The sequence below is a fragment of the Octodon degus genome, unplaced genomic scaffold, assembly GCF_000260255.1.
Source record: "Octodon degus isolate 3935 unplaced genomic scaffold, OctDeg1.0 scaffold00027, whole genome shotgun sequence".
Classification (NCBI taxonomy): domain Eukaryota; kingdom Metazoa; phylum Chordata; class Mammalia; order Rodentia; family Octodontidae; genus Octodon; species Octodon degus.
This window is the reverse complement of record NW_004524603.1, coordinates 5,133,132-5,145,087: the sequence shown is the minus strand read 5'-3', so window position 1 is coordinate 5,145,087 and position 11,956 is coordinate 5,133,132. Positions and strand designations below refer to the sequence as shown.

Genomic DNA, 11,956 nt, shown 5'->3' with positions numbered 1-11,956 from the left:
ATTTAAAAGACATTATATGATATCTTCCCCTAGTATTAGAAACTTTAAAAAGTATATTTCCATTTTCTGTTGACTTAAAAAAAACCCAGAGGTTTGTACCTATGTTGTTTATTTATTATTTCTTGCCTATATCTTGTAATATGAGAAACTACTTTGGCAGTAACAATACACAATGTACTAACCATTGTTACTCCTAAAATCTTTTTTTGAGATTTTGTATCATTGTTTTTATTTTTTTTCTTTAAAATAAAAATAACCGATGTCAAAAAAAAAAAAAAAGTAACAAAGCAGATGAATGAGACTCTAGAAAAAATTCAAATCAGAAATGATTTCTCACTAGGTGTGGTGGCTCATGCCTGTAATCCCAGCTCTTGGGAGGCTGTAAACAGGCAGATCACTAGGAGTCCAATCTAGTAGTGAGACCCTGGACACCCTGGAGACCCTTCCCTAAAATACAGAAATAAATAAATAAATAATAATAGAGAAACGAGATACTACCATGACAAAGAACAGCTGAAGAAATTCATAACCACTAAACCAGTACTCCAAAATCTTCTTAAGGACACTTAGAAAAAGATAACAAGGACTACAACTTCCTGAACCCCAACAGAACAAATCCACGAGGCGAGGCAAGCAATTAAACACAGAGAGAATAAGTGAACCAAGAACAGGAAAATACCACAACCAAGACAATGCACATCAGCTATTACCGTCGGTGCTCATGTCTCAATTCACCAATCAAAAGAAACAGGCGGGCGGAGTGGATCAAGAAGCAAGAGCCAACAATATGCCGGACACAAGAAACATTTAATTAAAGAAGAAATTCATAGACTGAAAGTTGAAGGATGGAAACCAATACTGCACATGACAGGAAACTGGAAAAGAGCAGAGTAGTAACTACTCCATCTGCAGACAGAGTGGATTTGAAGCTAATAGTGATTAAGAGAGACAAAGAAGTTCACTGCATCCTTGTAAAGGGAACAGTCCAAGAGGAAGAGATAATAATCATAAATATATACATGCAACAAATGCCAGCACATCCAACTCTATAAAATGAATATTAACAGATATGAGAAATCAAATATAGAATTTGTATTGTAGTCAGGAAGCTTAATACCCTACCGTCACAAACAGATCAACCAAACAGAAGATCAAATGACTATCAAAACTGAACCAAACTTTTGAACAAGAGACGTAGTAGCTTTATAAGGGGCCTCCATCCCACCTCAGAATCCACCTCGTCTCAGCTGCATGTGAGACAGTCTCCAAAGTAGGCCACGTACTGGCTCACACAACGTGCCTAAGTAAATGTAAAGGAAACGACATCATCCCACACACATTGGCAGACCACAGCACAACAGAATTGGAAATTAGTGGCAAAAGAAGCCACAAGAACTTCAGAAAGGGCTGGGGAGATAGCTCGGTAGAATAAGCATTTGCCTGGCAAGCGCAGGGTCCGGAGTTCATTCCCCAGTACCGCCAAAAAAAAAAGAACTTCAAAAACACATGGGAGGAGGCTGGTGAGATGGCTCAGTGGTCTAAAGCACCTACTTAGAACAAGCTTAGCAAAGCACAGGGACTGCGGTTCAATCCCCCAGCACCACATGCCAGCCAGCCCCGCCCCCTGGTGGGCTGAGCTGGCCACACACACACACAAATAAATAAACAATTAAAAAAAAACACACATGGGAATTAAATAACACCCTTCTGAACAGCCAATGGGTCACCAACAAAGTTAAAGAAGAAATTAGACAGTTCTATGATTAACTGGTATGGGGTGCAATGAAAGGAGCTGTAAGAAATATTCATTGGGTGAATTTCCTTAGAATATCAAAGTGAGCTCAAATAAATAACCTAATGTTGAAACTTGAAGCTTCTAGAAAAAGAAGAACAAGTCAAGCCCAAAGCTTGGACAAGGGAAGAAATGATAAGGAGCAGAGAAGAAATTAATAATACAATGGAGACTCAGAAAACAGTACAAATATCAATGAGTCAGAGAGCTGGTTCTTTGAAAGATTAAATGAAGTTGCCAAATCCTGAGTCAACATTAACCAAAAAAAAAAAAAAAAAAGGAAGGAAAAGACTTAAATCCATTCAGTTAGGAATGACAAAGGTGAAATCACAACAGGTCCTGCCAAAATCCAGAAGAGCACCAATACTTGCTAGTACGTGGAAAGCCAGGCACGGTGGCTGTCCAATACTCCCTGCTCCCGGGGATGAAGCCCACTTTTTCATGGTGTATAATCTGTTTGATGATTTCCTCAATTCTGCTTGCCAATATCTTATTGAGGATTTTTGCTTCTGTGCTCACTGGGGAGACTGGCCTGTAGGTTTTTTTGGTTTTTTGGTTAGCTCTTCCTCTGGTTTTGGTTATCAGGCTAACGCTTGCTTCCAAAAATGAATTCGGGAGTATTGCTTTCCTTACAATTTCATAAAGAAGGTTGAGAAATAATGGCATTAGGTCTCCTCCAAATCTCTTGTAGAATTCAGCAGTGTCTCTCTCAGGCCTGGGCTTTTTTTTTTTTTTTTTTGGTATTTTTTACTTGTATCTTCAATGTCACTGACTGATATTGGTTTATTTAGAATTTTTATATTTTCTTGATTTAGCTTCGTCAGTTCGTGTGTATAGAGGCATCTGTTTATTTCTTATGTATTTTCTATCTTATTACTTTGTTTTGTTTTTTAAAGATAAATAAGAATGTAGTATTTATTATGATGTTTATCCAGTAACACCAAAATGGCGCTCCATAACTCAGATAGCTAGTTTCTAAAAAAAATACTGGAAAAAGGTAAGATCACCACAGTGGGAATGACATACGAACTTATTACTCAAAATTGAAAATATAGTCATCTATATTTTAAAAACTGATTTGATGATTTTTACACAAACAAAAATATTCTGAGTATAGAAAGAGTCTTAAAACATACTATATAGAGGTCTGAGTATGGCACATAGTTGTTGTTGGCTATTGTCTAGTTGTTGTGAAGGTTTTTTTTTTTTTTTTGTTTTTTTGTTTTGTCTCTTTGAAACAGGGTTTCACATACACTTCATGGTGGCCGTGAACTCACTGTGCAGCTAGGCTGGCCTTGGACTCGCAGCATCCCAACTGCCTCTGACCCACAAGTGCTGGGATTACAGACATGTGACATCACGCCCAGCCAGGAAGAAGTTATCATTATTCAGGGATGACATGGTACTCTATATAGATGACTTTAAAAATTCCACCAAAAGATTTCCACATTTAATAACCAAATTCAGTGACTGGGGAGATAGCTCAGCAGTCAAGCGCCTGCCTAGCAAGCACAGGATCTGAGTTTAATCCCCAGTGTGCTGGCCCTGAGCTGAACTGGCTACTGAGAGTGAGCATGGTGGTGCACACCTGTAATCCCAGCCCTGGGGAGGCTGAGACGGGAGGATCACTATGAGTCTGAGCTGCAGGGAGACCCTGTACCAAATAAATAAATGAATTAAAAGATTTTAATCAATTAATAACCAAATTCAGTAGTATAATTGGATACAAAGTCAACACTCACAAATCAATAGCATTCCTATACACAAACAACAAACTCACTGAGAGATAAATTAGGGAAATAACACCTTTCACAGCAGCATACAAGAAATGAAACACCTAGGAGACAATTTATTCAAAGAAGTAAAAGACCTATGCATTGAAAACTATAGTACTGTGAAAAAGGAGTTCAAAGAAGATATATACAAAATGGAAAGATATCCCTTGTTCTTGGGTAGGAAGAACCAAGATAGTGAAAATGGCCACACTTCCAAAACTGTTGTACAGATTTAATGTAATCCTGATCAAAATTCCAATAGTATTTCTTACAGAATTAGAGAAAACAATCCTAAAATTCATTTGGAACCAGAAGAGACCTAGAATAGCAAAGGCAAACCTGGGCAACAAAGGCAGGCTGGGGCCCCCACAATCGCTGACCTAAGACCATCCTACAAAGCCCCTGTGCTAAAAACAGCAGGGTACTGACAAAACAAACAAACAAACAAACAACCAAACAAATGAAAAAACAGACCCAAGGATCAATGCAACAGGTTAGAAGATGCAGAAACAACTCCAGCCAACTTATCTTTGACAAAGGAGCCAAATACCTTCACTGGAAGAAAGATAGTCTCTTTAATAAATGGTGCTGGAAAAACTGGCTTCCCACATGCTGAAGATTAAGACTAGACCCATATCTTTCACCATACAGTAAACTAAAATCAAAAGGGACCAAAGATCTAAATTATAAAACAGAGGGCCAGCCAAATAGCTCAGCAGATTAAAGTACCTGCAAGGAGGCACAGGGGCCTGGGGTTCGATCCCCAGGCCTGCTGTGCTGGCCCCGCCCCTGAGGCACGCTGAGATGGCAATTGAGACTGGGCGTGGTGGTGCACGCCTGTAATCCCAGCACTGGGGAGGCTGAAGACAGGAGGATTACCACAAGCCCTGCACAGAGAGACCTTGTACCAAATACATTAAAAAAAAAAAAAAAAAAAAAAAAAAAAAGGCTGATTGCACAAAGACTAGCACAAAGAATCAACAACTGGAATCTCATTTAATTAAAAAGCTCTCGCTCAGTGAGAGACACCACCAACAGAGAAGAGACAACCCGTGGTGTGGGAACAAGTGTTTGCCAGCTGCTCTCACACAAAGCACTAATATCTAGATGAAGAACTAAAAAAAAAAAAAAAAAAAAAAAAAAACCCTGACTCTCGGGCTGGAGAGATGGCTCAGTGGTCTAAAGCACCTACTTGAAATCAAGCTTGGCAAAGCACAGGGACCATGGTTCAATCCTCCAGCACCACATGCCAGCCGGCCCCGCCCCCTGGTGGGCTGAGCTGGCCACACACACACACACACAATAAATAAATGTAATAAATAAAAATAAATAAATATTAAAAAAAAAAAAAAAAAAACCCTGACTCCCAAATTCAAAGATCCAATCCGAAAACAGGCATCTGAAATAGACACTTCTCAGATGAAGACGTAGAAATGGCAAATAAATATATGAAAAAATGTTGAACACCATCGGTCACTTGAGAGACACATATTAAAACGATGCTGAGATTGCATCTTGCCCTAGAAAGATGGCAGCCATCAAGAAGTCAGCCACCACCAGGTGCTGGGCGCCGTGGGGGAAAGGCGCCCTTCTCCACCGTGCGTGCGAGCGAGTGTAGACTGGTGCAGCCTCGACCGCTGTGGAAGGGTGGCGATGCCTCCAAGCCCAACAGTAGAGGTCCCACTTGACCCAGCTAGCCCCCTTCTTGGTAATCTTCCTGAAAGAATAAAAGGCATCACGCACAGCAATATACGCACACCTATGTTTATAGTGGCACAGGTTGAAAAAGCTCAGTCTTGGACACAACCCAAATGCCCATCAACTGATGAATGGATGAGGAAGGTGTGTTTAAAAAAAAAAATTCAGTGGAGTACTACTCTGCCATAAAGAAGCGTGATGCCTGCTTGGCAAGTATAAGGTCATGAGTCTGATCCTCAGTACCAAAAAATAACAACATCAACAAAAAAATAAGCTTGAGATATTTCTAGCTAAATGGAAGCATGCTCTTAAGTGAAATAAATTAGACACAGTTTAAATACTGCATAAAAAAAAAACTGCATGATTTTTCTGGTATGAGAAATCAAAGGTATAAATAAGAACTGCAATATAGGGGCTGGAGAGACAGCTTGGTGGTCTAAGCACCTGCCTGGGAAGCACAAAGACCCTGGTTTGATCCCTGTGCTGGCCCAGACCGGGCATGGTGGTGCACACCTGTAATTCCAGCACTGGGGAGGCTGAAGCAGGAGGATCACTATGTGTCTGAGCTGCGGAGAGAGACCCTGTACCAAATAAATAAATCTTTTAAGAAAAGGAACCACAATATATTAAAGATATTGTGAAATGAGGATATATTCAAATGAGAAGGGGGAGAAGGGAGGGCAGAGGGGAAAGGAAAAAGGGGATAAGAAAAAAAGAATAGGAAGAAAACAATGGACACATTTATTTTGTAAATAAGGAGGGAAGAAGGGTTGATGGAAGGGAGGGAAATGGGGGGGGGGAAGAAAAGAAAAAAGAAACAGCAAGCTATATCACGTACAGTACAAACTCGCCAAGATGCATGCGATCATTACGTGTACCTAAAACGTACCGCTAAAGTACACAATCACGTTTGCCGTGCACTTTGATCACACCGCGTCCTGCAGCGCCTTCCGTGGCTCGCGCTCTGCGGCCAACCCACGTGCGCAGCTCCGCGCGCCCTGCCCCTCGGGCCAGCCCCTTCCCTGGCTCCCGGGCTGGCTCCCGCTCAGTCCTTTAGGGATTAGCTCAGGCTCCGCCGCAGTCTTTTGCTGAGGGAGCCCCTTCTCTCCCGTTGGGACTTACGGTTGTTGTTGTTGTTTTTTAATTTAATTTTTTGTGTATTTGGTACAGGGTCTAGCTGAGGACTCGTAGTGATCCCCGTTTACAGCCTCCCAAGAGCTGGGATGACAGGCTTATCGTTTTAGATGGAGTGGCATCCAATTCCCGCAGCTCAACTCACCCGCAAACCTGTTCTAAGGAAGAGTTATTAAACAAGGGCTAAAGAAACCTAATCACTAACCTAAAAAGTTCTTTCTGTCTGGATTTTCTATGTTGAATTATCTTCTAAAATCCCAAAAGGTGGATGGATGCTGTTAGGATTTCAAAGAGGAGCCATTCACTCAGTTAAACACTTACTTAACAGCTGCTACGAGCCAGAGGCTGTGGTAGTTGGTTTGCAAAGCCCCTGTTGGGTCACCACGCGCTGGCGCGACCAGGCACTGGCAGGACCACGCGCTGGCAGGACCACGCGCTGGCAGGACCACGCGCTGGCAGGACCACGCGCTGGCAGGACCACGCGCTGGCGCAGAAGACACCAAGCAGGAGTCCTGCGCCCACACCGGAGCATCAGGATCAGCTCGGATTCCTCGAGCCCGGGCTCCCTGAACCTCGTTAGGTTCTGAAATGGCAACATCTCCAGACTCTCGCAAGAGAGTTCAGACCTGCTTTTCTGTCTTGATAATTAAAGCGCTTTAAACTATTTAGCAACATTGTGTTTAGCGTGACTTCCCGAGCGCAACACTTACATCCCATCCGAATGGTCCCTCCCTCCAAGCGCTGCACCTGAACGCGCACCTGAACTGCACCTGAACGCGCAGCGAATGAAGAAGTCAAAAGGGCTCAAGCTCAACCGACCTTTCAGACCCTCAGTGAAACCAAGCCCTACCGGGAAGGGGGTTGTAGTTACGCTGTAAAGCAACGCACAGGTTCCCGTACCGTCCCAAGGGCCACTCTCCAGGGGCTCTCCTCTCCACCTACCCCCAGCCCGTTCCTTAACCCTGCCCAGAACGACTAGCACAGCCCCTTAGCCTCTTCTGTCTCCTTCACATACGGAAGCTGTGGTCATCCACCGGTGAACAGTCCACAAAAGTGGCTGAGGCAGAACGTTTCAACTTTGGTTCTGTGCTCCACGGACAGTGGACGAAAGGAGCAAGCGCGCGATTCCGCTGAAGCAAAGGCGCCTGCTCCTGCTCCTGCTTCTCTGGCTTCTGCGGATCCCTGGGGATGTCTGCGATCTTTATTTTCATCTGCAGTGTGACAAGGCAACTTGGGGTGGGTGGCTTGGGTGAATTTGGGACACACTGCCAAGGATACAGAGGCCGGATGTGCATCCCTTAAAATGGACCCTTTAGCCAGGTGTGGCGGCCACGCCTGTAATCCCAGCACTTGGGGAGGCAGAGGCAGGAGGGTCTCCTCAAGTTTGAGGCCAGCTTGGCTACAGAGTGAGCTCAAAAGATCCGGTCTCAAAAAACCAAACCAAGTCAAACTAAAAAATGCCGGTTTTAAGGACGAGGTTTAGCGTCTCTTTCTCTTGTAGTTTCTCTCTAGCAAAGTGCAAGGATGTGTTAACATGAAAACACCACCCAAATCAAGACCCCGTGCCAGGCTGGGGAGATAGCTCAGTAGGTAAGTTCTTGCTTGGCAAGTGCAAGGGCCTGAGTTCAATCCCTGGTTCTGCCAAAAAAAAAAAAAAAAAAAAAAAAAAAAGGGACACAGCACCCCAAAGTATGCTCATGTCTCCTTTGTTTCATGTTTTCTTTTACCCCAAGTCCCAGGAAATCACCAGCCTACTTTTGTTCAATATGTCACCATGACTCTTTTCTAGAATTTTATGCGTCTAGAATCACGCAGCACGTAACTCTGTTGCGCCTGGACTATTTCACGCAGGACAACGATCCGGAGCTTCATTCGTTCCCCGAGTACATGGGTGTTTTGCTTACTTTCATTGCTAAGCTGCGGTCCACTGTCTGGGCATGCGCACCTTGTCCATCCAATCACCTGCCTGCACACATCGGACCGCAGTGGACAAAGCTGGGAGCGCTGTGGGCAGGTCTCTAGACAGACGCGCTTCGACTTCTCTTGAGTAAGTCAGGAGCAGAACGGCTGGGTCATTTGGTGGGTGTGGACTTGACCCAAGAAACAGCTGTTTCACAGCTGCACCTGTGCCTGTCCACCTGGAACGCGACAACCACACTCGTGCAGCTCTTGCTGTGTAGATCAGGCTGGCTTTGCACTCACTATGTAGGCACGGCTGGCTTTAAACTCATGGCGATCCTCCTGCCTCAGCCTCCTGAGTGCTGGGATGACAGGCCTGTGCCACCACGTCCAGCCTGTATCATCTTAAACAAAAGTCTATTGGGATGCATAAGAGTGATTTCCAGAGGCGGACATCAGGTAGCAAAGTACAGCTAGAGAGAAGCAATGAGTTCTGCTGTGTCCTGTCGCACAGAGGGTGGCTGTAGGCACAAGAGTCCTGCGCCTGTTTCATGAAGTGTGGAAGCAAGGACTCCCAAGCTCCTACCACGGAGCTGTGATCAGGAGATGGAAATGTTAATGGCCTGGTGGGTGCAGTACATGTCCTACTCGTGAATTAAAATAGTACACTGCGCCCAGTGGCATCTTCTCAGCTGTCTGCCCATTCTGCTCTTTTTTTTATGAAGTGCTGAAAAATCTGTTGCCTGATTTTGCTTGGAGTTTTCTGGAGTTTTTGGTAAACTTTCTTTTGTTTCTTGGGATGTGGTCTCCCTACATAGTTCAGGTTGCCCTTGAACTGGAAGCGACCCTCCTGCCTTAGGCTCCCAAGAGCTGGGATTATGATATTTTCTCTCCTTACTGAGGTGCTGGGTGTAGCTGGCACTGAGATGCCCCAGGCATCCCCCACCTCCCCATACAGGAGTGGGACCCACAAAGTCGCCTCCCATGCAGACAGCACAGCAGGGGCTGGAGAGGGACAGTGCTCCTACCCTGAGGCTGTGCATGCAAAGGCTGGTGGCATTGGTGTCCTGAGCTGATGGGTGTGCTGGAGGGGCCACGTGACAGCAACTGAGGTCCTGAGTTCTGCCACTAACCACAAGAGCTTGGGGAGTGATCCATGAGCCACTCTGGGCCTGGCTGACTTTGTGGGTGCCCCAGGCAGAGGACACAGTTGAGCTGTACCTGGAATGTGGCCCATAGAAATGGGGGGGGGGGACACTAAATACATAACTGAGGCCACCAAGTTTGAGCTGGAAAAAATAAGCTCACAGCTGGTACCAATTCTTGGGCTTATGTTTGAATAGTCACTCCTGCCTTTTTTTTTTTTTTTTTTTTTTTAAGAACTGGGGATTGAACTCAGGCCCTGTGCTTGCCAGGGAAGCGCTTATTCCACTAAGCCATCTCCCCGGCCCTCCTGCCCCTTTTGGAGAGGCGGGGTTTCCATATATGCTGAGGCTGGCCTTGAAGTTGAAATCCTCCTGCCTCAGCCTCCCAAAGAGCTGGGATCGCAGGTATATGCAAAGATGCCCAGCTTACATGGTCTAGTTTACAAAGCAATACATATGAGGCAAAAATTCTACAAAATCAGATTTTGATATTCTAGATATTTTTCCCCCAAAACACAGAAATGTAGTCACAGCAATGATCATCCCCATCTCACCTGAAATCATCTCTGATACTGCAGGGTCCTCACCCATGGCTTTGAGAAAGGTGGTCTGAGTGGGTGAGAAGGGCGTGCAGAAGGAGCCAGACCTCAGGGGCAGTACGCACGTGGGAGGGGGACACGGGCTCTCTGAGGACACGCAGCCCCTTGCTGGATCAGGAAGGCGGGGGAGAAAGCCTAGGAAGACACCTCGATCTGGCCAGAAGCAGCTAGGGACGTCACAAAACAGGCCCATTTACGATTTCAGCTCCTGGGCCGCAGGATTGACAGTGGCAACCTCGGCGGTAAGCTGGGACTCACTCAAGGACCACGGGAGCCATTTAGTGGGCCAGCTCCCATAAAAGTCGCTTAGTTCCTTTAAGATAGAATAGGACAGAAATAGCAACTTGCATCGCAGGTGGCTGAGGGCAAAGATGGCTTCAAGAAGATGTTCTCAGTCAGCCCCTTGGGGGCTGGGGCAGGAGGGCCACCGTGAGTTTGGGGCCAGCCTGGGCTACAAAGTGAGTTCAAGTCCGGCCTGAACTACATACTGAGTTGAATTCTTTGAGACAAAGCAAACAAAACAAAACGTGCACAACACTGACACCCACGAGGCGCTGTAGGGGTGCCACGTTTCTGCTTTACAAGCAGAACAAGATCTAGAGCTGAAGGCCAAGGACGGTACTTCAGGTATCTGTGGGGTGAAGGGTCAGCCGGCTGGGCCTTATCGCTTTGCTCTGAGGCTTTTCCTGTGCTGCGTGGCCAGGGACTGACAGTGCCCTGGGATAGAACAAGGTGCAGGGGGTTGGTGCGGGGGCCGGTCACGGACGCGCAGCTCGTGCTGCTGGGATTGAATCCATTCTTGAAAAGAAAATGTTCCCAAGTCAAACCTGAGAAGTGTTGCCCGGATTACAGGGACTGCTCAGGCAAGACATGCAGAGTGGTGTCCCTTTCGAGTTGTTGTTTCTGCAGGCATTTTTCACAAAAGAGCAGCAATAGTTTTGGACACATTTTAGGTGCTGGGATTGAACCCCAGGTCTTTGCACTGAGCTACGTGCTCAGGCTTTTATATTTTTGGGGGGACAGGTTCTTGCTACGTTGCCCAGGTTAGGCTCTGATTCACAGGCCTCCGGCTGCAACCTCCCAAATGCTGGGATCGCAGGCACGCACCACCACACAGAGCTAAGAGTGTGCTTTTTAAACCCTGGAATTTTTACTAGTGATTAAACTATGATGACTAGAAACTCAATCTAAAAATTTTTTAAAGACTGAATTTTTTTTTCTCTTTTTGTTTTTCTTGAGACAGGATCTTGCCAGGCACTTCAGGCTGGCCTTGAACTCACTTTGTAGCCCAGGCTGTCCTTGAACTCACAACGATCCTCCTGCCTCAGCCTCCTGTAAGGCCAGCACTTGGGAGGCGGAGCGGAGAGGACTATAGTGAGTTCAAGGCCAGCTTTAAAAATAAAGAGAGATCATTTCTCCAAACAAACAAACAACTGAAATAGCTAAAAGTTTTTAAAAGATCAGAATGGAAAATACGCCTCCTGGCAGTGAGAAAAGTCACCATCATTTCATATGCAAGTGTCGGAATCCTAGCCCTCTATTTAGCTAAGCATACAGTTTTGAAGGCTTGGCTCCCTTTATTAGGATCTGGAGGAGGGGCTGCCAAGGTCTCGGGCAGCATGAAAACATAAAATCATACTTGTTGGGCTGTTTCCCGAGTCAGGAATGGAGGGGCACCTGACTGCATCGGGATTGGGAGTTTGGTTCAATAACATCCTAGAATCCTAACGTGCAAAGATAAAAATGCCAACGGGAATGTCTCAGCTGTTCCTGATTTTAATTAAGATTTCAGAGACTACACTAAGTCCCTGATAGAAGGGGTTTTGTTCTGGGAGAATTGTTGCTAAGTCAGATTCATCTGCAAGCTGATAAAGTGAGTTCTCTGCGGCCCACTCGTGCAAGCTTGTGCCCGAA

The 11,956-nt window shown here is 45.4% G+C and overlaps 1 protein-coding gene across 1 annotated transcript in view; it reads right to left on the bottom strand.

Moving 5' to 3' along the window:
- Prkag2 (protein kinase AMP-activated non-catalytic subunit gamma 2) overlaps positions 1 to 11,956 on the bottom strand; it is a 101,261-nt gene that overhangs the window by 72,684 nt on the left and 16,621 nt on the right. The gene's annotated exons all lie outside the window — the stretch shown is intronic.